General features: G+C 39.0%; 1 long non-coding RNA gene across 1 annotated transcript in view; it reads right to left on the bottom strand.

Annotated features, from left to right (window-relative positions):
• LOC120798771 overlaps positions 1 to 21631 on the bottom strand; it is a 165579-nt gene that overhangs the window by 15440 nt on the left and 128508 nt on the right. Inside the window, exon 4 of the long non-coding RNA XR_005708771.1 lies at positions 5447 to 5480. This is a non-coding gene — a long non-coding RNA (uncharacterized LOC120798771). The remainder of the gene's footprint in view (positions 1 to 5446; positions 5481 to 21631) is intronic.

Here is a 21631-nt window from a genome sequence, read left to right as displayed (position 1 = left end):
TGATACCAAATGTAAAGTCCAACTGCCCTCCAAATTCCTCCCAATTATAAAAAGGTCCTTGAGTTGCTGTTTTGCCCCCTCTCCAGCTCCTGTCTGATTACTGAGTGTGGGGCGAGCTGTGCAGGCAATCAGCCGCAAAGCGCAGAGGACCAAGAGGGACCGGGGAAAAAATCAAATCCAAAACACTGCAAAAAATAAAGTACAGGGGGACTTCTGGACCGCAATTACAGGCCATCCAGCCAGGCCTCTGCTACAGCACTCAAGAGCTGCCGCGATTTCCGACAGAAAAGGTTATTAGTTTTTATTGGAGGAAATAGATGCTGGGTGGCTTTAAATGGCACAGTAATGTAGGGAGGCTGGAGGGAGGCCTCCTGACCCAGGTCTCCCAAGGGTCCCATTGCGCTGCTGGAGGGACGCACAGAAGCCGTCACACGCCCTCTGCCCTTCCCCCAGCCCTTGTGCCCTACAGCTCTTGCTTGAACTCCAAGGCAGTGCCCTGGTCTTCTGCCTTGAACTCAACCTGGACACCCACTTCTTCTTTTTTCTGACATCTCTTTAAACATAAGCACAATTACTGATGAGGTTTCTATAGCCTCACGTTCTTCCTCTGCCCTAACTTCACACGTGAGAAGGTCTGAAAAACACTGGCTATTTTAAATCATTTTCTGAAAACTGTGATGTTTTAGAGATGCAATCATCTGCAGTTTTGACATATAAACCAAAATCAAATAAACAACAAAACAATAAATCCATAATCATTTATTTTGAAATGACATTTTTCTTTCTGAGACTAAAGTGCATTTAAATTAAAAGTGTTTCCACAAAAATAAGCAAGTAAAACCATCACGTTGACGTGGTTTTATTTTAAACAATCCCTTTACATGGATATTCTGCCACATACATTTTTTATGAATATATTTTCAAGCTGTATTTGTGTGTCTGTACACACATACAGGCGCGTGCCTACGCCTCCAACATAGCAGCGGCACATGTGAAAACATCATCAGTGAGCGTGGCAGCTGCGTGTTTACTTGGCTCGGTGCAATGACTGCCTGCAGATTTCCTGTCACGAGCACGTGAGTCTCTGGCTCCAGAAGGAGAAGAGAAGTATGCAACCATATTTGCCTTTGTGCTGGGCTGCCAGTGTGTGTACTCTGCTGTGTGTGACATTATTTCAGAAAGTGTAAGCTATGATCTGCCTGCACCAGATGAAGTGCTCTCCACAGGCGCCAGTGTGTCATTGTCCAGTGATAGGCAGTAATCAGACATGTATGCTTTCATCAGCCAGAGGAAATATACAGAAATGTTTTTAATGATTTTACTATTATTCCATGCGTATGATGCAACATCTCAGTCACTTAGGTGTGTAGAATGCAATTACTTTGATTATGAGTGCGTGTGTCAAAATATGTCACTGTATGTCAAAGTAGATAATATGTTAATGCTATCTTGTGTGTTGTGTGTGCGTGCATTTGTGTTTGTCTTCATTGTGCTTGCTGCCCATACTCTCCTCTCCTAATCTGTATTCAGGGCAGGTAGGCTCCAGCACGGACCCACAGCTCAGTAACTAATGGAGGGGCTGATGGGAGCCTGATGACGACCACAGGGCCATTTGTACACACACACACGCACGCACACGCACACACGCACACGCACACACACACACACACACACACACACACACACACACACACACACACACACAAACACACACACACACACACACTATGATCATTTCCAACCACATCTGCACATTATGCAGCTAGTATCCAGGTAAGTTAACTACACTGACCATTTAAAATTGGTGATTTTTGTTTCTTCAACGTGCAAGGGATGCAATTTGATAAATTTTATTATCTTTCTGGGAAACAATTACAGCGCAGAGCATCATCCTATTCTGCCTCCGTTGATTTTGCTGCTGTTGTTGCTGCTACTGCTTAGATTTCTGCCGTTAATTGCCTCCACTGCAAACTTTTCCAGCGAACCACTGCCCCTCTAAGTTGATTGCCAGGAAGTGCAGGGAATTAGAAAATTAATGTCACACAAGGGTCAGTGCATTAGAGTGGTACACACATAAACTTGGACAATGTGTTAGCTCTGTTGACAATCTTGCAATACCTGTGAATAAACTTTTACATAGGTGTTTAAATACACTTAGCTTTGCACAGTTTTCTGCATTACAATAAATTCACTGCAATAGTACTCCCACTGTCTAATAGATAGTCGCAAGTGCTGTGTTAAGCTTCTCCCAAAACAACCAAACAAAAGAGTCCTGTGTGAGGTCATTCAAGTCAAATATGTAGACCTAAAGACTGTCACACTTTCTAAAACTTAAGAGGTCTCTTTCATGTATCGGCAAGCCTGTTTCTATCTACTTTTCTCCTGTCCTCTCATGTTCTGTCTTGTCATCTTCTCTCATACAGTATCTGTAGATCTCCCTTGGTCAATTTTTCTTCTCTTTTCCCTTCATATCTTTTTCTTTTCCTTTCCTTTTACTTTCCTTTCCCTCCTTCGCCACCTCCTCCTCCTCCTCCTGTGCTGAGCTTGGGCCAAAGAGCTGACAGCCAGTGACCTAGTAGCCTCCAAGGCTTCCAGGGAGAAAGGTAATGGGCCCAACCCCGGAACGCACTCTCACTCTCGGCACACATGGGGCTGCCGGCTGCTTTGATCCAGTAGCCCCTGCCTGGGTCTCCTGACGCCTGGTGAGGAAATTCATAGGAACAACTGGAAGAGGCCTGTGTTTATTCAGCTCCTTTAATGACGAGGGAGACGGATTATCGGGGGCCTAGATCTCCCCAAAAAAGCACAAGGAAAGAAAACTGCTGCTCCTTCCAGATGTTGCTCTATCACTGGTCACTCCAAAAGAATCCAAGTGTGAGAGTGAGAAAGAGAGAGAGAGAGCGAGAGAGGGAGGGAGGGAGGGAAGGTTCCAGTATTCAAGAGGGAAAACTAGTGGTCGGCAGGAGAATTTCCCAGTGTTTTCTCTGTTCTTCTGTCTGGCCAGATGTGAGAACTGGCCAGCCCTCTTTTGGTTGAGCCCAGAGGAGAGCAGCCGCCCAGGCACAGTGGGGAAAGCTGGGGGCTCTGAGAGGGAGCTTGCAGACGTGTTATTTTTGGTGGGGGTTAGATGGTGTAGGTTACTAAAGCTCTCATGCATAAGCTTTACTTTAAGCAATTTGTGCTGTCTTAAAGAGAAAAAGAAGCTATTTCCTGAACCTGTCATACACCCTCTAATGTGTTATTTTTTCAATTTTTTACACATAGCCTCATTGTAATCCTAATTAACACGGTGTAGCGAGTGACGTGAGAACAGAAGTATGAAGCCAGTGTCGCAGTTGAAACAGAAGCCTGATCCATACACACTGTAGCACATGACTACAGGTGGTGGAAAGACAAACCGAGCCCCAGAAATGATAACGCCACTCTACCTGCAGACACAAAGCAGACTCAGGCCATGTGTCAGGCTCTTGACCCTTTTGCCAGAAGACTGACCAGATCAATAAGTCTCTCCATTGTCAAACCATTTAGTAGAGGATTACGGGTCAGCTACTGGTCACAGATCCTCACACACAGAGGGCAAAGGTCAGTCTGTGCTGCACATTTTTACATGTGATTTCCACACAAAAATCTTGTTAAGAGCATCACCTGTGGTACAAACAGCTTTTTAGTGCAGTCTGCTCTGGCCCAAGTCTATTCCAGTCCTCATCCTTTATCTTTACGTTCCCCTTGAAAATCAGCCCCGGTTCTAATCTACAAAACCATACCATCCTCACCTTTGTCCTCTGGACTGCTATCCCTTCTAGGTTCAAGGTCAGAGTAGTGACAGGTGGAAGAAAAGGTGTCCGCTGTATGTGTTTATGTGTAAGACGGCTCATGATAGGTCAAGTTCACTGAAGAACAGTAAGCAAACATGAAAATGCTGACAATGAAATTACTCTGTAGTGGTTATCCAAATCCATGTGCATGTACATATCCCTAAATAACCACTGTGCCTGTGTGTGTGTTTGTGTGTGTGTGCAATCAAACAAATGATCATGCGCGTGCAATAACATACTGTAAGTGGACTTCAAAGCCACAAAATTACACTTGAGTAAATTACTGAATTAAACAAAATAAAACACCATTTCAGTGTCGTTGATTAGTACTTCTTCTGGATACAGACAGCTAATTAGGAAAGCTTGAATTGTCTGTTATATTGAACCATTATAAATTTATCTCATAAGAAAAACTTGTATTATGTAATCATCAGCTTGCCTTAAAACCAATCCAGATACAGTCTGTGCTCTGAAATAAGAAATTAAAAATGATGAATATATATCCAAGATGTCAATAAACAGGTTTTCAGTAAGATATAACAAATTAATGAACCATCATTGCACATATGATAGCCTGTGAGGCCAAGCTGCTTGTTTAATTCGATTTTTTATTTTCGTAAGACTCATCATTTCACACTTCACGATAATACATCATCATCTGATTTTTTTGCACCTGGTAATAATTTGTGAGGTGACTGTTAGATTTAAACACTTATTATTAAAATATAACATTAGAATACATTGCTCATTGGGGTTACAAATGCTGTAAAAGCCATTTCAGTTTATTACCTTTTGAATAAAAAGTAAACATTTAGCATTAAGTTAGCATTTGGACTGCTACTACTGGCAACCATTTTTCAACATTTTTGATGTCATGTTTCAACCATGTTAAAAGGAGAAACTGAAAGAATTATAATGCTAATAGCCCTTGTTATGTTTGGAATGTATATTATACTTTAAAATACTTTAGGTCAATAACATACTCCAAACATTTTGGATTGTTTGATTGTATTTTACCAAAGCCACCTTGGGACAAATGATTGTGAAAGCTTATTTGTTTATTTATCTATTTTAAGTGGAGCTTATCAACAATGTTTATTTTCAGTTAATTCTTAAAAAAAAAAAAACAGAAATTTAAATTTTATTTATTTTACGACTCACTCACCACTCACAGTTTGACAAAAAACATATAATTAAAAGACAAAAAATTAAGAAATCATACCTCTATTCATTAAATTTATCCATTTTACCCAATTACATATTAGTATTGAAGACGGCCCCGATGTGTTTCAGACTGTGAATTATTCAGAGTAGGGACAGGGTTCATTCCCAAAGTGTTACCAAAAGGATCCTTGACAATCTTTTTTGACAATAATAGGGTATGGTTTAGAAAGAATGGGATATGTGGATGTAATGGATCTATCAGTAGAGACGTTTTGCACACCCTCTCTTATTATTTAAACTCTAAACCCTTTAGCTGATACTTCTTTTTTCCAGTCAAGTTCTCAAGAGTTTGCTTGGAGATTAAATCTGTAAAATACAAATTTTCCTCAAAGAAAGTTTTTCCTCTAAAGTCTCATACATGTGGTGAAACTACAATGAGAAAAAAAAAGGTTCAAGGAAACACTTACCAACTCTGAAGCAGAATAGGCTTACTTCACAGACCTGCAAGACATACGAGAAATGCATCATTGTCAACAGTCTTCAATCTTTCAAACACGTGTCTCTAAGAAAACGAAAGTGAAACACAGTTCTCACTATTCATGTCAATTTATTACAATTACTATTCATAGCAGTTTGCCAACATTCTTCTAACTGACCAATAATATCTGCCCCAAGGCTGCTTGCAACAAGCTCTTACGCATAAATGGATAAAACCTGAATAAACTGGCAAATCACAGAATGTTGTTATCATTATATTGCTATTTTGCACTCATATCTGTCTCTAGGCTTTGTGCTGTTTGTTATGAAGTAATATTACAACCTGAGGGTAAAAAAAGGACAGTGCACAGACATATTATGCATAAAATAAATAAAAGCCACCCAAAAGACTTTGCTTTCTCAAAAACCAAAAAAAAAAAATTATATATGTAAATAAAAAACTTCCTCTCTTTTATACATCCACGGCATTCTGATGTCACTCAAAAAACAAAACAAAAAGTTTCCAGCACATTGTTCCTCAGTCATTACAGATCTTAGGCCTCCTTCTCTAATTATTAAAGTCATTGCTCTTCTAACAACAAATCTGTTAGTCAGAGCACAGAAAATAATCTCTGACCCTTCTCACCAGGCTAACGTAGTATATACTGCCCGCTGCTAGACACTACAAAACAACAACCCACTCAAATACCAACCATTTCAAAAACAGCTTTTTTCACACTATTATGGGTACTGCCTTTGTAATATGTTCTGATATGCCTTTCTTATTCTGTTTATCTTACTATGTGTCTTATTCTGTGTTTATCTTAGGCTGTGTATAAGATGTTATATGTCCCGATGACAAACTCACAATACACAAGTGATGACACACACAGTCACACCAAACTAATCACTATGCTATACCAAGAGCAAACCAGAGCCTTTGTGGCTGTGTGGTCATAAGATTCAAACTTGAACTCCAAAAGACGATTTTCGAGAGGGAAAATCTCAACCTTGGAATCATAACCTTGAAAATCATTTTCTCTCTCATTTCATTTATTATGAAATAATTACTGACAGCACTGCAGATTCCTCGGCGAACAACACACTAATGTTTAATTTTGGTGCATAAGCCACATCTTAGACAGCATAATTGCTGGCTTCATACTGGCAGAAGAAAAGTTGTGCCTCAAGATACTATGAATAGAAGACAAACAGACACATTTATACATTAATAAATAGAATATAAAAACCTACACACAAAATACTGGGTTTACTATAACAGAAACAGAAATTAATCTACAGTATTCCTTGCCGTGCTGATGTTCGAACTTCATTTAAATTAAATTAACATTATTAATGCTGAGCTAAAACCAACACTTCACTGTTTCTCTGTACAGTAGGGTGTGATGATGCTATAGCCTCAATCAGCCTTTAACCTCTGCCCTTAGACAAGGTAAAGGTATCCATTCCCCTGACTCCAGGTCAGTAAGTAAGCTTGTATTTTTGGATGGCTGCTGCTGATTGTCTATGCACTTTAATAAGCCGGCTGCAGGTCAGGCAGATTTATAGGCCCATGGTGGGGTGTAGGGACCGGACTCCCTTGGCCTCCAGCTTCCCCCTGCGCCATTACGCCAGAGTGAGATATAGTGGGATATTGATCCCAATGCCACTTCATTTCGCAATAACTATTACACGATATTCTCCCAGGCTGCGTGTGGCTCCTGATTTATGCTGCCTTGCTATTTACATTAGCAGTAAGTGTTTTTCTATACCAAGTGAGGAGGGTCTTACAGCCACATAAAATGGACATGTGAACATTCACATTCCATACCATACCTGCCTTTTTGCTGCCTTTGATTCCTTTTCACAGTAGCAGGGGTTCTTAACACACTGCTGCCTGCTAGGTGAGTAATGGAAAAGACAGACATAAACATATAGAAGAATATTTCCTAGCCCTCATTGCAGCTGTGCAATTGACCTTGAGGCAATGTTATTCTCTGTATTACAGTATCTTATTTAAAATACCTGTTTGATCACATCCATTCTTTAGAATGCTATTATATACAGGGAGATAGTTTTGAATTATTTCATATTATTTCATTCCCCATTGCTGGATCTGGTAGTGCACAGCCAACGTATGGAAAGCAATCAAAAGTTGCATCTGTTGAGAAACAAAATCATAATTTGTGTTAAACAGTGTTGCATACTTGCATTTAGATATTACATTTATTTAACCCAAACTGATTTAGAGTACATACACCATCATACTGTATGTAGACAGTAAAACTAAAATAACAACTACAATTTAGACTTGAATTAAACTGTGCTAAAGAGTGAACATATATCTTCACCAGAAACCAATTTTAATTGAATCCTGCCAATTTGCAAATTATATCATAAAAAAAGAAATTGTTGGCATGATCAGGATAATTAGGATAAGCAGCCAGTGCCTCCTGAGCCTCTACCACCATCAGCTGCATACTTCAGAGCTGGGTCTTTGCCAAAGTGGCTATCCTTGCAGTGCCAGGCTGGTGCTGAGTGTTTGTTTACACACAGAGGGAGGCTGAGTGGGAGACATGAATGGGGAGGAAGGGTAGGAGACAGACCCTGTATAGTGCTGACATTCCCACAGGCAGCCCCCACAGGGGGCACTGCGCCCCAGATGCCGTCACTGCTACATTGTGCCACAACAGAAAACAAAAGGACTAATGACCCTTAATTGCTCTGAAGCTGTTTAGAATCAGATGAGTGTCCCCTAAGCTGCAGTATGTAAATCAAATCCCCCTCCTCGTCCCTCTTCCCGGTCTACCCCTAAGCTCTCTCCCCTGGCACAATCAAGTCTTTTTCTCATAAGGGGGCGGGCAGCTTAGCAGGCTCGCTGCCAAGTAAGGGAAGCTGGCAAGCATGGTAATGTGGAGACACTTGTTGCTACAATGCCTGCCTGTTACGCCAGCACATGGCATAAATGAGGCAGCTGAGGGGCGTGTGTGAGGAGCAGATGGGCATACTATAGCTTCCACGTGCTTCAATATTAAACATGGCAGTAGAAAGGAAGCGTGCTCTGCTGTCGGCTTTCAAAACTGGCAGACACTGCGTGCATGTCCCATTCATTACTAGGTCCATTCATATTCAACATGAAGTTTGATTGTACACAAATGCCCCATTAGGGAGGAAGGGGCTGGTTGTTGAATGCAAGTCAGTGTGTGCGTGTTGCTTGTGCTTGTTTGCATGCATATTTGCATATCTTTGAAAACGACAGAGTTTTCCTTGTGTACGCTTAAAGGGATTGTATAAGGCTGGGTTGAGTTTGGTTTGGAGGATGTATACTTTAACTGAATGGGAGAGGACATTTTAATAATAAAGTTTCATATAATTTTACAGAAATCGCTCCTCTGTTGGTTTGGATATTCAATTTAAAAATTAAAATAAAGTAAAGTTAAAAAATAAAGATTATACAGGATCCAAGCATGTGAGATATTTAATCACAATATATTATATAATAATATAATAAAACACATCAGTGTATTAAAAATTTATGGAACTATTTTGACAGACACCAGAAACGACTAAAACCTATTCAAAATTTGTTATATAATACACTCCTAAATTTTGAGATGAAAACACATTTGTGCTGTAAGTCTTGAATAAAACTGATAACTGGCCTACTGAATAATGTCAGCTACAGAACTTAACCACAGTAGATGTTGTCTCTAGGAGTAAGTCTCAGACTAAGCAGGTGTCTCAAGCCTGTGACCCAGTGAGTGGTGAGCAATGTCCTCCTGTGCCCCTGTGTATCCCACTGCTCCCACCACACCCATTAACATCAAGCCATAATGCATTTCCTATACCTGCATGCTTTTCTGCTATATGGAGTCTCTGTTGATTTAAAGACAGCAACAAACCTGTCCCATTTTCAGAGTGACAATATTGATAGACTGTCACTTTAGATTGTAGGTAACTGCTAATGGGTATTTTATGATGCACATGTCAAATGTGATGTGTACATTTTTTCATCCAGTCTCTTATCCTATCTTTCTCTGTTTTTATTTGAGTCTAATAATTGACTTTAGATTATTTTATTGCTATGTAGTAACACTTGCAAAACTGACCTTTCAGGAAAAAGACCTGCCAAGTAAAACTGCAAAAATAATCTTTTTTTTTCTTTGAATAATATGTTATTTATTTTAAAACTTAATCTTATTATTATTTGTGTGTTTGTTCGAATTGTAGTAGTTGCATATCATTCACTGCACTCTGGAGTAAAGAACAGAAAAGGCTGAATCCTCTTGTCCTAGACATGTGCAGAAAGGTGAATATAAAGTGCCAAAATGAAAATTTATCACAGCTCAATCACGGCAATCAAACACTGATAAAGCATTTTGTTTCTGTGTCCATCATGCTGCTTTGAAAAGCTAACTCCCCTAACAGCGCACCACCTCCTCCTCATCTCTCTTCTCTTTATCCACTCCAGTGTTTTCTCCATGAGAACCTGTATCCCCTCCTGTCATGGATTAGCCTCCATACTTGCGTGAACAAAGAGTCAGTCAGCATGTGTTTATGTGTTGGTCCATGTGAAGAGGGGACGTGTCTCCCACTTATGTCCGGATCTTAGAGGACCCCAATTTGTTAGGCATTAATCAGAACACCTGCTCAGACAGCACCCTGTGTCAGTGGCCCACTTTGTGTCCCAATGGTTTCCTGGCTGCCAGGCTTTTTGTTTCACCACTTGAATCATCAGTGTCGTTTGAAATCAATTTAACATTTGTGCCTGAGACTGATTTGAGTATGCAAATTCTGCATGGAGAGAAAGGAGTAAGCAACATACAGAGAAAGAAGACAAGAGAGGGGCAAAAAAGGCCAAAGAAAGAGGGACTGCATACTGTGCATTACTCTGGCATTAAAGAGCAATAAGTCATTAAGTGTTGTTCCAGCAGTTGGGTGTAATTAAAAGACAAAAACAGACATAATTTGGCTCTACACTATAAAATAGCATTGTCTCGCTTCTTGCTGAAGGACAAGGTACACAATAGAACAACGTTTGAGAAAAAAAGAGTAAAATGCTATGACAGGACAAGGAAGACTAGGTCAGAGAGAGGCCAGGAAAGAAAGGGAGAACAAGAAAGAGGTAGCAGAGGAAACAAATGAATAAATTCATGGGGCACAAAATGAAAAGAAAGATGGAGGGGAGTGGAGTAAAGGAAGGGGGTTGGAGTCATCAGTGGAAGATTTTTATTGTCCAGACACAGGAGTTGCACACAAAAGCACTGAGAAGATTCAATTAAGTATCATATGCAGTGACCTTATTGCCATGGTTACGGAACAGTGGAAAATATTAATCAAGCCTGCACTTGCAACAGAGAGAAAGATGGTGGAAGGAGAGATAGAAGGAAGGCAGCAATGAGAGAGACAGAGGGTGGTAGGAGAGGGTTAGAGGATAATGGCACAGTCTATATGTGTGTGTGGCTGTGTGTGTGTGTGTGTGTTTGATTTTATGTGTTTTTTAATGAATACAACTCCAAAGGTCCATGACTGTCCCTACCAAGCTTCGGTCATCTGTATGGTGACATTACATTAACATGCCATTTCTGACAATGGATTTTCAACTCCTTTGTCAAAAATGTATTTTAAATGAAAAGAAAAATGCTACCATGCTACCATTAAAACTCACGTGGCTCACATTTACACAAAGAGAAGTCACAAATGTGGAATGAGCTCAATTCAGAACTCATTTTATATGGGGGTGAACTCGCTTTTCAGCTCACAAAGATTTGTTGTAGCTCCCTCTCTGTATTTCAGGTTGAATTCCATGTGGCCAAATGTCTGCTGACGCTTTGTTAGTGAGGGAAAAAAATTTGAAACACATGATTGAATTCATTAATAACAAAACTAGGAAATGTTTGCCACATCAAAATGAAATGTTTTTATACATCAATGTGTTTTTTTTCCGTGTAAGGGTACACTTACACATAGTTCTAAATAAATCCTCTATAAAAAACAGTGCTTGCATATTGTTACAGACTCAGAGAGAAAAATTATGACGATCATTTTCAATCATATTCCATTATGATGTTCCTCTCAGTCACATTTCCCTGCACACTGCAGAAGGGGAAAGTTGAAGATTGTTCTGTTTGATGAAGCTGTAGAGTGTTTGCTCGCTGTCTGCAGGGACTGTCTTGAAAACAATCTAACTGAAACTCCCCTGCTGAGCAAAATGTTAAATAAACAAAGGCGGGGATAAACAAAATCCCTCCATTTCAATGTCACTGAGAAGAAAGTTAACATTTTAACGCTGCCATTCTAAAAAGCAGGTGGCAGCCATAACGCGATCATCATTTAAACTTTGGACACACAGTAACTTTTCTTCCTCAAATAGTAAATTATCAATATATTGGCTATAGAAATATAATTGTTGTACTTACTTCAATCATGAGACAGTAAATAATCTCTTTCCCTAATCCTTCCCTAATTCACCTTTCCTTCAGGAAAAACAATTTTAAATTTCTCCTGATATTGATAATGATATGATTTTTTTTTTTAAATGTATTGTCCTGTTTTGTACTAGTTCAGTTTTTGGATCTTGCGATGGGAGAAATGGAAGAATTATTAAAAGTGAAATGACACAAGGTGTAGCACACATTTTAAGCTTTCATACTAACATAATGTACTCACTGAAATACCAAAGACCATATAGTTTTCACATTGTGGCCAGGTAGAAAAACTGAATCACAGTAGATCAGCAATAGGTGGATATTTCTTGATAATTATTCTCTCTAACTACTGTTGAAGTTATACTAAACCACCTTGAGCACATATGAACTGTGGAGTATCCCAAGGTTCTGTTCTTAGCCCATTGATTTTTCCCATTGAATAATTCCACTCAGGTAAATTGGGTATATAATTCCCTAAGACAACATCAGCATTCACTGCTATGCTGACAACACTCAGCTTTATCGCTCCATAGACCCTAACAACATCATGCAATTAGTGAGTCTGGTCTTCTCAAATGCAGTGAACTAGGTTTCATTTTTGATAACAAACTAAGAATGGATACATGTGAAAACTATTGTGTTTTGCTGTGGCATGTAATTTAAAGTATTTGATTGAACACGGTCACGGACACGGTCATTGATGCTTTTATTATATGGTAGCTTGATTTCAATCCACTTCATATTTACAGTATTTACACCAAAATGGTAATTTAAACTGCGTTCACATAGAAAGCTGCAGCCAGAATCACAAAACAAAGAAGATATTACTTCTGTCCTGGTGGCTCCAACATCCAGATCCTAAAGACAACTCAGCTTTCTCTGTAATTAAAAACTTGTGTCAGACTTGCTTTTACTTGAACTGTATCAGTTTATCCTGTCTAATGCATGTTTTATAATTGATTTAAATCACCCACCCATCCATGTCGATTGCACTATTTCATCTTTCATCTAGCATGGCATTTATGCTTAATTAATGACTTAAACACTAATGCCGTAAACTGAGTTTGTGTCAGTCTACTTATTTATTAATTGAATAATCATTCCAGTTCTAACTTACAGCTACATATGATACCGTGACCTGTTACATAGTGCATAAACACAACTCAGTGGTTCTAAATCTAAAACTTTTGAAAGGTGCATGAGGCAAAAGTAAGCCTGCTAGTAGACACAAGAAGTTTATACTCTGCTAGTTGCTGTAATGTTATTTTTCACATAAAAATATTAAAATGATTGTGAAAAATTCTTTGTAAAATAATTTTAGGGGGTTCATTAAAGCATGAAAACTCCTATGAAAAACATTATTGAATATTGAGCTGCAACACAGAATTTTGACGAGAGAAAGTTGGCACAAGTTGGTTCTTTTATGGGTGATTTCCAGAGTGACAGGCAGTGGTCATACAGGAAATCAGCCAACAAAGTCATAACTGAGTGATTTGAGTTCAACACTGGTTCCATCCCCTGCCTACTCTAATCCTGAGCCCTAGTGTCTGAAATTCCCCTGCCCATCCCTGTGGCTGAGCCTGAAAGGACCTGTGGGTGACACAGGCTGCGGTGTAACAGGAGAGAGCCTGAGCGGAGTGGCTGTTAAAGTGCCTGATGTGACCATGACCACTTCCAGAAACAATTTCATTCCACAGCTCCAGCCATCTCCAGCTGATCTACTCCTCCAAGGTCATTAACTGTGCCACAGAAGGTCACATGATTAATGAGTGAAAGACCCTCTGGTGCAATAACGTGCATGAATGTCGCCCATTAATTAGACAGGGGGACCAGAGAGAATGAATGGCCAGGGACAGCTTGGCCCCCTCGCAACCCTGTCCTTCCCAGACCCCATTTTTCATTTTCATCTGCACAAACACACACATACAACTACTTATAATATTCCTAAAATACGATGTATTCTCTTCCAAAAAAATTACATCAACTTAAAAACTAATAACTCAACAATGTACAGTACTTTTAAACCACACACAATCACCCTGAGTCTAAATGGTCATGGTCCGGTGCAACTAAATAGGTCCAACTGCCGCTTAGAAGTGCTGTGAGCATTGGCCTCAGGTTGATCTGGGTATCAAGCATCAGAGTGTTGTCTTGTTGCAGTCTTTTTCCAGGACTATGATAAGCACTCTGCATTACTGAGGGCAATCCTCAAGAGGAAATGAAACATTCTGCTGCCACAGACTGGCTTTATTAGAAGACAACAAGTCCAGCCTCTCAAGATATACAGATCAGCAGATTTAATTGATGCTGACCGACTGTCAATGCACTCCTACAGCTGGGAGAAACAAGAATGTTTAACACTGCCTCATTGTAAATAGTATTCATTTCTCAGTCTAATCAACTTAATGCAATTCCAATAAGTCCATTTCTTAGAGTGGCCTTGTTGATTTGAAACCTCATAGCCCTCTGTTTTATTTTCACCATTGCCAACAATGTAATGGCTGCTAAGTATATTGGGCAATAATATAAGAATGCTCTACATCCAGTGTATGCATTTCAATTTTACCTTGAGGTCATAGCATTATGGATAGACCCCAATGGGGTCATTAATCATAAATACATACACTGTATGTAATAACAACCAGTAGGGAGAAACAGACTTCAGGGGAGGTTTCAGATGAGGACTTGTGTAAGACCAGGGTACACAATGGCTATATATGTAAACAAACCTCACCATTTCACCCACTGCACCTGGGTCAGCGTTTTCCCAAAGCTGGCACACAGAAAGGCAGTCAGTATATGTAATGTAGATAGAAGTACACATTTCCAATTGTCATTGTCCCAGAAACATAATAAGTAGTGACAGGGTGAGCCAAATTCACTCAGAGCACAACCAAGAAAACAACATCTTTTGGAAACAGGAAAAGTATGAAAATGTTGAGATATGTGTGTTTGCGTAATGATGTTTTATCATGAGATGAATTCTAGGTCATAGGATATTTATCTGTAGTTATGAATATGGAGGAATAATAATTTATGAGGCATGCTGATAATAAACAAAATTTTGAAAGGTGCGGTTGACATTTCTACACTACTTTTTTTTTATAGATGAACAAAAAAAATAAAAATAAAAAATATATTCTTATCAAACATTCAGAGAACCCCTTGACCCTTCTGAATAACGTATCTCTCTGGAGATTTGACACACATCTCTCAGCACAGATCTGAAGACAGCCATGGATGTTGTTTGCCCTCTGATATATTTTTAATATTCAGATCATATCAAATGTGTCCTCTTTCAATAACTGATCTATCTATCTCCTTGCAACATAACACATACTGAGCTTTGGCATGTGATTTCTATGCCCCTGTCAGTATATCTTCTGCCCTCTATTCAGTATGATAAGGAGGGTACGGGCTGCTCCCTAGATGTGATGCATTTGGCCAAGGGAACTACCCGGGACACGCTCCAACGAACCCCGCGACCACAAAGTATCGGTCCATAACACTGTAAGGTTGCATTTGCTGTGTCTAGGTTCAAAATCAGAAATAAAGATGCACAAACAACACCGCTTTTAGGAGAATGGTTATGATTATGATTTAGTATTTTTGTACTTGTATTAATCGCTATTGAAAATTGTCTTTATCTTCAAAATCCCACAAACAATTTATCAGTTGTAGAAAAATACCTGCACAAAAGTTAAAGTGCGTGTACTGCATTGTACTGTTAATATCCCACTTCATGAAACTATCTTCATTTGTAAAGGTCATACATGCAATTAGGCATTTTAAAATGACAGCCAATGTAAAATCAAGTATCTATTGTATGAAATATGCAATAAAATATTTTTCTAAAGGCATATATTGCAACACAAATATATCAGAGTCTAATGGAGTGAGTGTTTTTATCCTGTCTTTTGACCAACAGCATCTCCTGTGGTGGCTCATTTCCTTAGTGCAAGAGGTTCCCAGCGTCTATCGCAGCCAGGCTTCAGGGGGCATGGTGGAGAGAATGTGAGATGGAGGGAAGGAGCAAAGTAGAAGAGGGAAACCATGCTGGGAGAAAGGAAATCTTCCATGTGCAGAAGGAGAGTGGCTAGAGGACATTTCACGCTAATGGCGGCCGGGCCAATTGAAATGACTGTAGCGCTGCATGATTTGAAGGTCAGGAGACAGCGGATTATATTCCAATGGTGGCGAAGGAGGATTGGAAGAGTAAAATGGTGGCCCACCATCCCGCCCCTCCTTCTCTCCTGAATTATTGCAGAACAGCTAAGATGGAATCAACATAGCACTAAACCCCACCATCATTACTCTTACACACAGCACACTGTGAAACACATAACGTTGCTCTGGTCTTCTCTGAGCCCGTACATCATAATGAGAAATTCTGCTGTGAAAAATTCAGAAGCTCAGTTTGTAAAACTAAACAACACAACACACCACCCTGCTCACTCTATGGCATAATGTTTTCACGTTTTTCATTATGTAACCAAATTATATTTGTGCACAATAGCACTATTAAAAATTACATTATGTGCAATAAATCAAGAGCTAATGAAGATAAAATACTCTACAAACGATAAGAGTTTTGCTTGTGAAGGCCAAAGTATGAATAGGCTTTTTCAGTAAACTGTCAATGCTCTCATTTTTATCCTTGAGAAGGCATCATAATAAAACAAACAATTAGATTTCCTTATGTAGACATGGATGACACGCTGGATACAACAGTTTGGCTGAAAAAGCACAATTTTTGGTCAGGTTCCCAGATGAGGGTGCAAAAGTTACTCACACATGAGAAAAGCATAAAGTGATTATGCACATGACTGCAATAATAAGCTGTAATGAGATGCGGAATGACCATACACAGAAATTGTGTAAGGCAGGCCAACATGATAACAACATTGTATTTTTATCCAATGGTTATCTGAGATTAAAGGCAAAAGAACCTCAAGCCTAACATGCAAACAAATTCGGAAACAATGGCAAATGAGGCAACAAGGATGTCAAGGGGAATTTCAGAAATCAGGGACATTAATGTAATTAAACCAAACCCTTGGAGGCATCAGCTTCTCTATCTGCTTGATGTGATTTCACAACTTCTGGAGGCTGTGCAATTTTTCGCTATCCCCGTTAGACATGGCACATGTCTCAGGAAATCTGGCCATCAAAGTAATAATGTTTTTAGCGTTAATCAGACTTACAAATGTATCTGTTCCAGTCAGAAAACATCCGAACATCAGACAGAATAATTGTGTCCAAAAGCAGCAATGAGAGGTACTACATGCAGCTTTTTCCAGTGTCAGCAAACACTGTCATTAGATACTTGCAGGCAGCAAAACTGCTCTACAACACTGACAGAGGTGAGGCGGATATCTTTAAGGAAGAGAGCGGATGCAACTCTTTGTGAACAGCCAACAGAGTTTGTATCATTTAAGGGATAGACCAAAGACACTTTCTATCATGCCAGCTTCCACATGCTGACAAAAGCCTCACGACCAAATCAGTGAATTTAATAACTCATCCCAAATATCTTATATTGCTCTATTGTATAGCTCTATATACTAGCTTCACACAGAAGAAAAGGGAAAGTGCTTTGTCGCATGCCTCTATGCAAAGCATTTGTTTGTGTAAATATACATAGGAATAATATATATATATAAAGAATCTACGATTTTTTGGTTCATACCAACTATCGTAAATCAGCTTATTTTTGGTATTTTATAAACTTACAAATCCTCAGATTATTAAATATTATATTAAAAACATGTATCAATTCAACTGTAAAAAGTGGAGTAAAAAGTGGAGTAGTTTTTGCTCCCACTTGTAATTGACTATTAACTTTAAATATTCATGCATTTAAATGAAAATGAGATTAAATGACAATGGAATGGAACAAAGACAAATATATTTTTTGTATTACATAATATTACAGTGTACATTATGTTTGATTAAAGTTTTAAGAAGAAGAATATAATTTTACTACAAAACTATGAATTAGAACAAAAGATCTTTCAATTAAGATATCATGTCAGTACTAGTTAACAATAAGCAAAGGTATTAACCATGTCAGAAGTGTTCCATGACCTATGTATTAGTGTACAGGATTGAGAAACACAAGCAGTGATGGTGCTAAAATTCTCCCCCACTGGCTAGCAGGCTTGTAAAACTCTACAGGAGATAACAGGCAACCAAGGTAGCCCAGTCAATCCAGTGCATGTTTGAATGGCTGACCATGTTAAGCTCTTAAAGCAGGCATTAATCCAGGATTTTAGGAGCAGAGCTGCGTTTGGCACGTTATCATGGCAAGGCCCAGACCTTAGCCGGAGTTCAAACACTATGCAGAAGCACTGACGGCTTCAGTCACACAGGCCTCAGTCATGACTGAAGTAACAGACATGCTCACAAAAAGTAACTTTTAAAAAAAACATTAAATGATCAGCGATTCAAAGTCATGATTTTAACTTCCACCTGATTTATTATTATTATCTCAACTTCATTTCAATTTAGTGTGATTTGCCAAAAATAGAGATTAAAATGGATTTCATATACTGGTGATGTATCAGAATCAATATTCAGGATGTACACAGATCAGCCACAACATTCAAACCAGTTACCGGTTTTAATGTTGTGGCTTATCTGTGTACATTTTACTTCACCAGATAGCTGAATGCCTCATCTGTAGTATTATGTGAAGCATTCCAGCAAGTCTTGCTCAGAGTACTGCCTCTCACGGAGCCTGAGTGACCTCTCTGGCCAGCATCAGCCTCAGCGCTAGCCTCGCCCCTCAGACGTACACAGGCCAGACCAGAGCAGAGCATACAGCGGAGCCTTCTCTGCTCCATTCAACTCAGGATACACACAGGCCAGCTCAGATCAACATCTAACATAGCTGTGCAGTTAGACAAACATACTGTATTTAGAGCTGACAGCTCTTGACCATGCATCTGGAAAAGTAGCATCATCATGTTTTAGCAGTGGCACAAACACCCATCAGCCAACGGGACAGCACAGCAAAGCACACAGTCACATGACTGCATGCACATACAAGCGTACACACACACACACACACACACACACACACACACACACACACACACACACACAAACATAAACACCAATCCTGGAGTGCAGTCTTAGGGCTTGTGCCAAGGCTTAGGGCTAGAGCATGGGCTTAGGGCACTGGGTGTGCTTGTTGGCAAATGGAGAATAGTGTGTTGACTGATAAATCTTCTTGAACAGTGAAGGACCTGAGTTATCATCTGACAATTGAAAAAATGTCAGAAAAGCTGTGAGAAAAGAAGAGGAAATTAAATAAGAGGGGGGTGAAGGAGAGGAGTAAACCAGCAATGCAGCAGGCATTTGTTTTGCTCCTCATCCTCGCCCACAAACACACTCTGCATGCGGAAGCACACACACTGTCAGTCCAATCTACATATCAGATTTCATTCATGTTTCTACATTTATTCTGCTTGTGTCGGGAGCACAACAGTAGCTAAAACACTGTACGGCTAATACGTGTGTCAAAAATAGTGTTGTACGTTTGTAATAATACCTACTACTTCCTGTGTGAGATTTATAGAGCTTAGAATCTGGATCATCATTGCATGCCAGTCTTCATGTATGTATATTGTTTACTGTACTGCAGAGGATAAAAAGACAAGTATTGATCATTATTAAAAATTGTATGATATTATGATTTAAACTTAAATTATAATTTTTGATTTTTTTTTTACTGCAGAGGAAAATATGGTACTGAAGACTCTCTTTTATTCTCGTGTCTTCTATTCGCATGTTGGCAGGAAAATCTCGTGAAGTAGAGGGCTTGATGGCTACTTTTTGGCATAATGTGTTGCAAACACTGGAGTATGATAAATTTACATTTCATTTTAAAAATAAAAATGAGAAAGATCTGATTCTTTTTATCTGTAAAAAAAAAAAAAATGTTATACATCTCCTTTAACTCTATATACAATTGGTTACTACTTTATTAGGTACACCTTGCTAAATTTAACTTAGCCTGATACATGAGCCCCTCATTAAATATTTCCTTTAAAAAGGTTAAAATGTTCAGTTTTTGTTTAAGCAGTTTTGTAGAGGTGTTGATTTAACTTTATAGTCATTTCGAAGGCTGCAGTTTGTGGTGCCGTTGAATTGTATTGGGTTATATTGAAAGGTGTTTCTAATGTTTTTTCCATCCTATTTATATCAATGAGAGTAGACTCAATTTGTATTTGTTATGAATATGCCCCCATAAAAACCCAAACTGGTGCTTTAGATGTCTATTAGTAAATACACTGATTCTTCTGATTATTTGTATTCACAAAATACCAAAATATCATAATTAATATTACTCTGAAAGTGCAAAAATAAACCAAAAGTTAAAGTACACACTCACCAGAGTAAAACATATTTGATATTTTGAACACCTGCCCCAGAGCAATGTCAGCTCTGTGAGAGGACAGATAATTCTCCAATCAACACTTGTCAACTCCAAGTAATTGCAACTGAAAAAAATCAACACTTATTAACACTGGGAGAGTTGTTGTGCATGGTATTTGGGTTTATGTGTGTGTTAGTGAGTGTCACTGGGTAAGTGAGTAAGTGAGTGAGTTAGTGAGAGAGAGAGTCCAAATGGATTTCAGCCCTAGAATAAATCACTGTCGCCACAGAAACAGGCCGACAGCTGTGATGGATGGCTGAAAATTTTGTGTTGATGTCTTTAGTATTGCTGACAATTTGGTAGTCCTGGCTTTTCCACTTTTCCTGTGCTTGCGTGTGGCTAAATGCATCTAAATTCTGGCACATACCCATACCTAGACACAGTATTTCGCAATGGCTCAAAATATTATTTGGAAAAAAATTTTTTTTTTTTTTTGGCCACATAAAAAGTTTAATATTATACATTCACAAACCAAATGTAGGTATGTACATTTCTTTAAAAAAACATCAACACTTTTTTTTTAGTTATTAATGAAACTATTCTCTTAAACCATTAAACGTTTGTATACTATCTTAGAAAATATCCAAAAGTGTAAACACATTGTAAACATAACTTTCTGTAATCAAACAGTGGACACCATCTTGTGTGTGTGCAATATGGTCACATGTTCTTTTTGTACCTGTATGCACTGACCCTCTCATTGGGTAATATGTCACCACATGACACAGTGACTGTTAGTTGCATTTGTGTCATTCACTGTGTGTCTGATCTTCACGCCGTCCACACAAACTGAGGATGAAAAAGTGATTTTGTTTCTTTTTTTGTTCCGACACGGCCCATATCATTCTCAGTCCAGTTATCTGGTCCACTTCAGAGCTACTGGAGCTACTCTCCCCCTGCCCTAAATGCACAGTCACCCCCTTTTCTAATACATAACATCTCAGCACACACATACACACAACCACTCAACCACACTACCACACACACAACCACACACACACATTCACCTGTTACTGTAGAAATTCAAACATTCCAAAAATTAAACACATTTGTTTTTTACACATTGGCTGTATATAGTGCACTGCATACAAAATATATACACCTATGCATAAAGTTATGTAAACAAAAGAACACTATACAACCTTTAAGACACACAGACACACACACACGCACACACACACACACACACACACACACACACACACACACACACACACACACACACACACACACACACACACACACACACACAATGTAAAGAGTTGGGCCGCTCTAAGCCAGCCCCCCCACATCCAGTGTTTCCA

The sequence above is a fragment of the Xiphias gladius genome, chromosome 1 (genome assembly GCF_016859285.1).
Source record: "Xiphias gladius isolate SHS-SW01 ecotype Sanya breed wild chromosome 1, ASM1685928v1, whole genome shotgun sequence".
Classification (NCBI taxonomy): domain Eukaryota; kingdom Metazoa; phylum Chordata; class Actinopteri; order Istiophoriformes; family Xiphiidae; genus Xiphias; species Xiphias gladius.
Note: the sequence above shows the minus strand (reverse complement) of the source record. Positions and strands in the feature narration are given on the sequence as shown.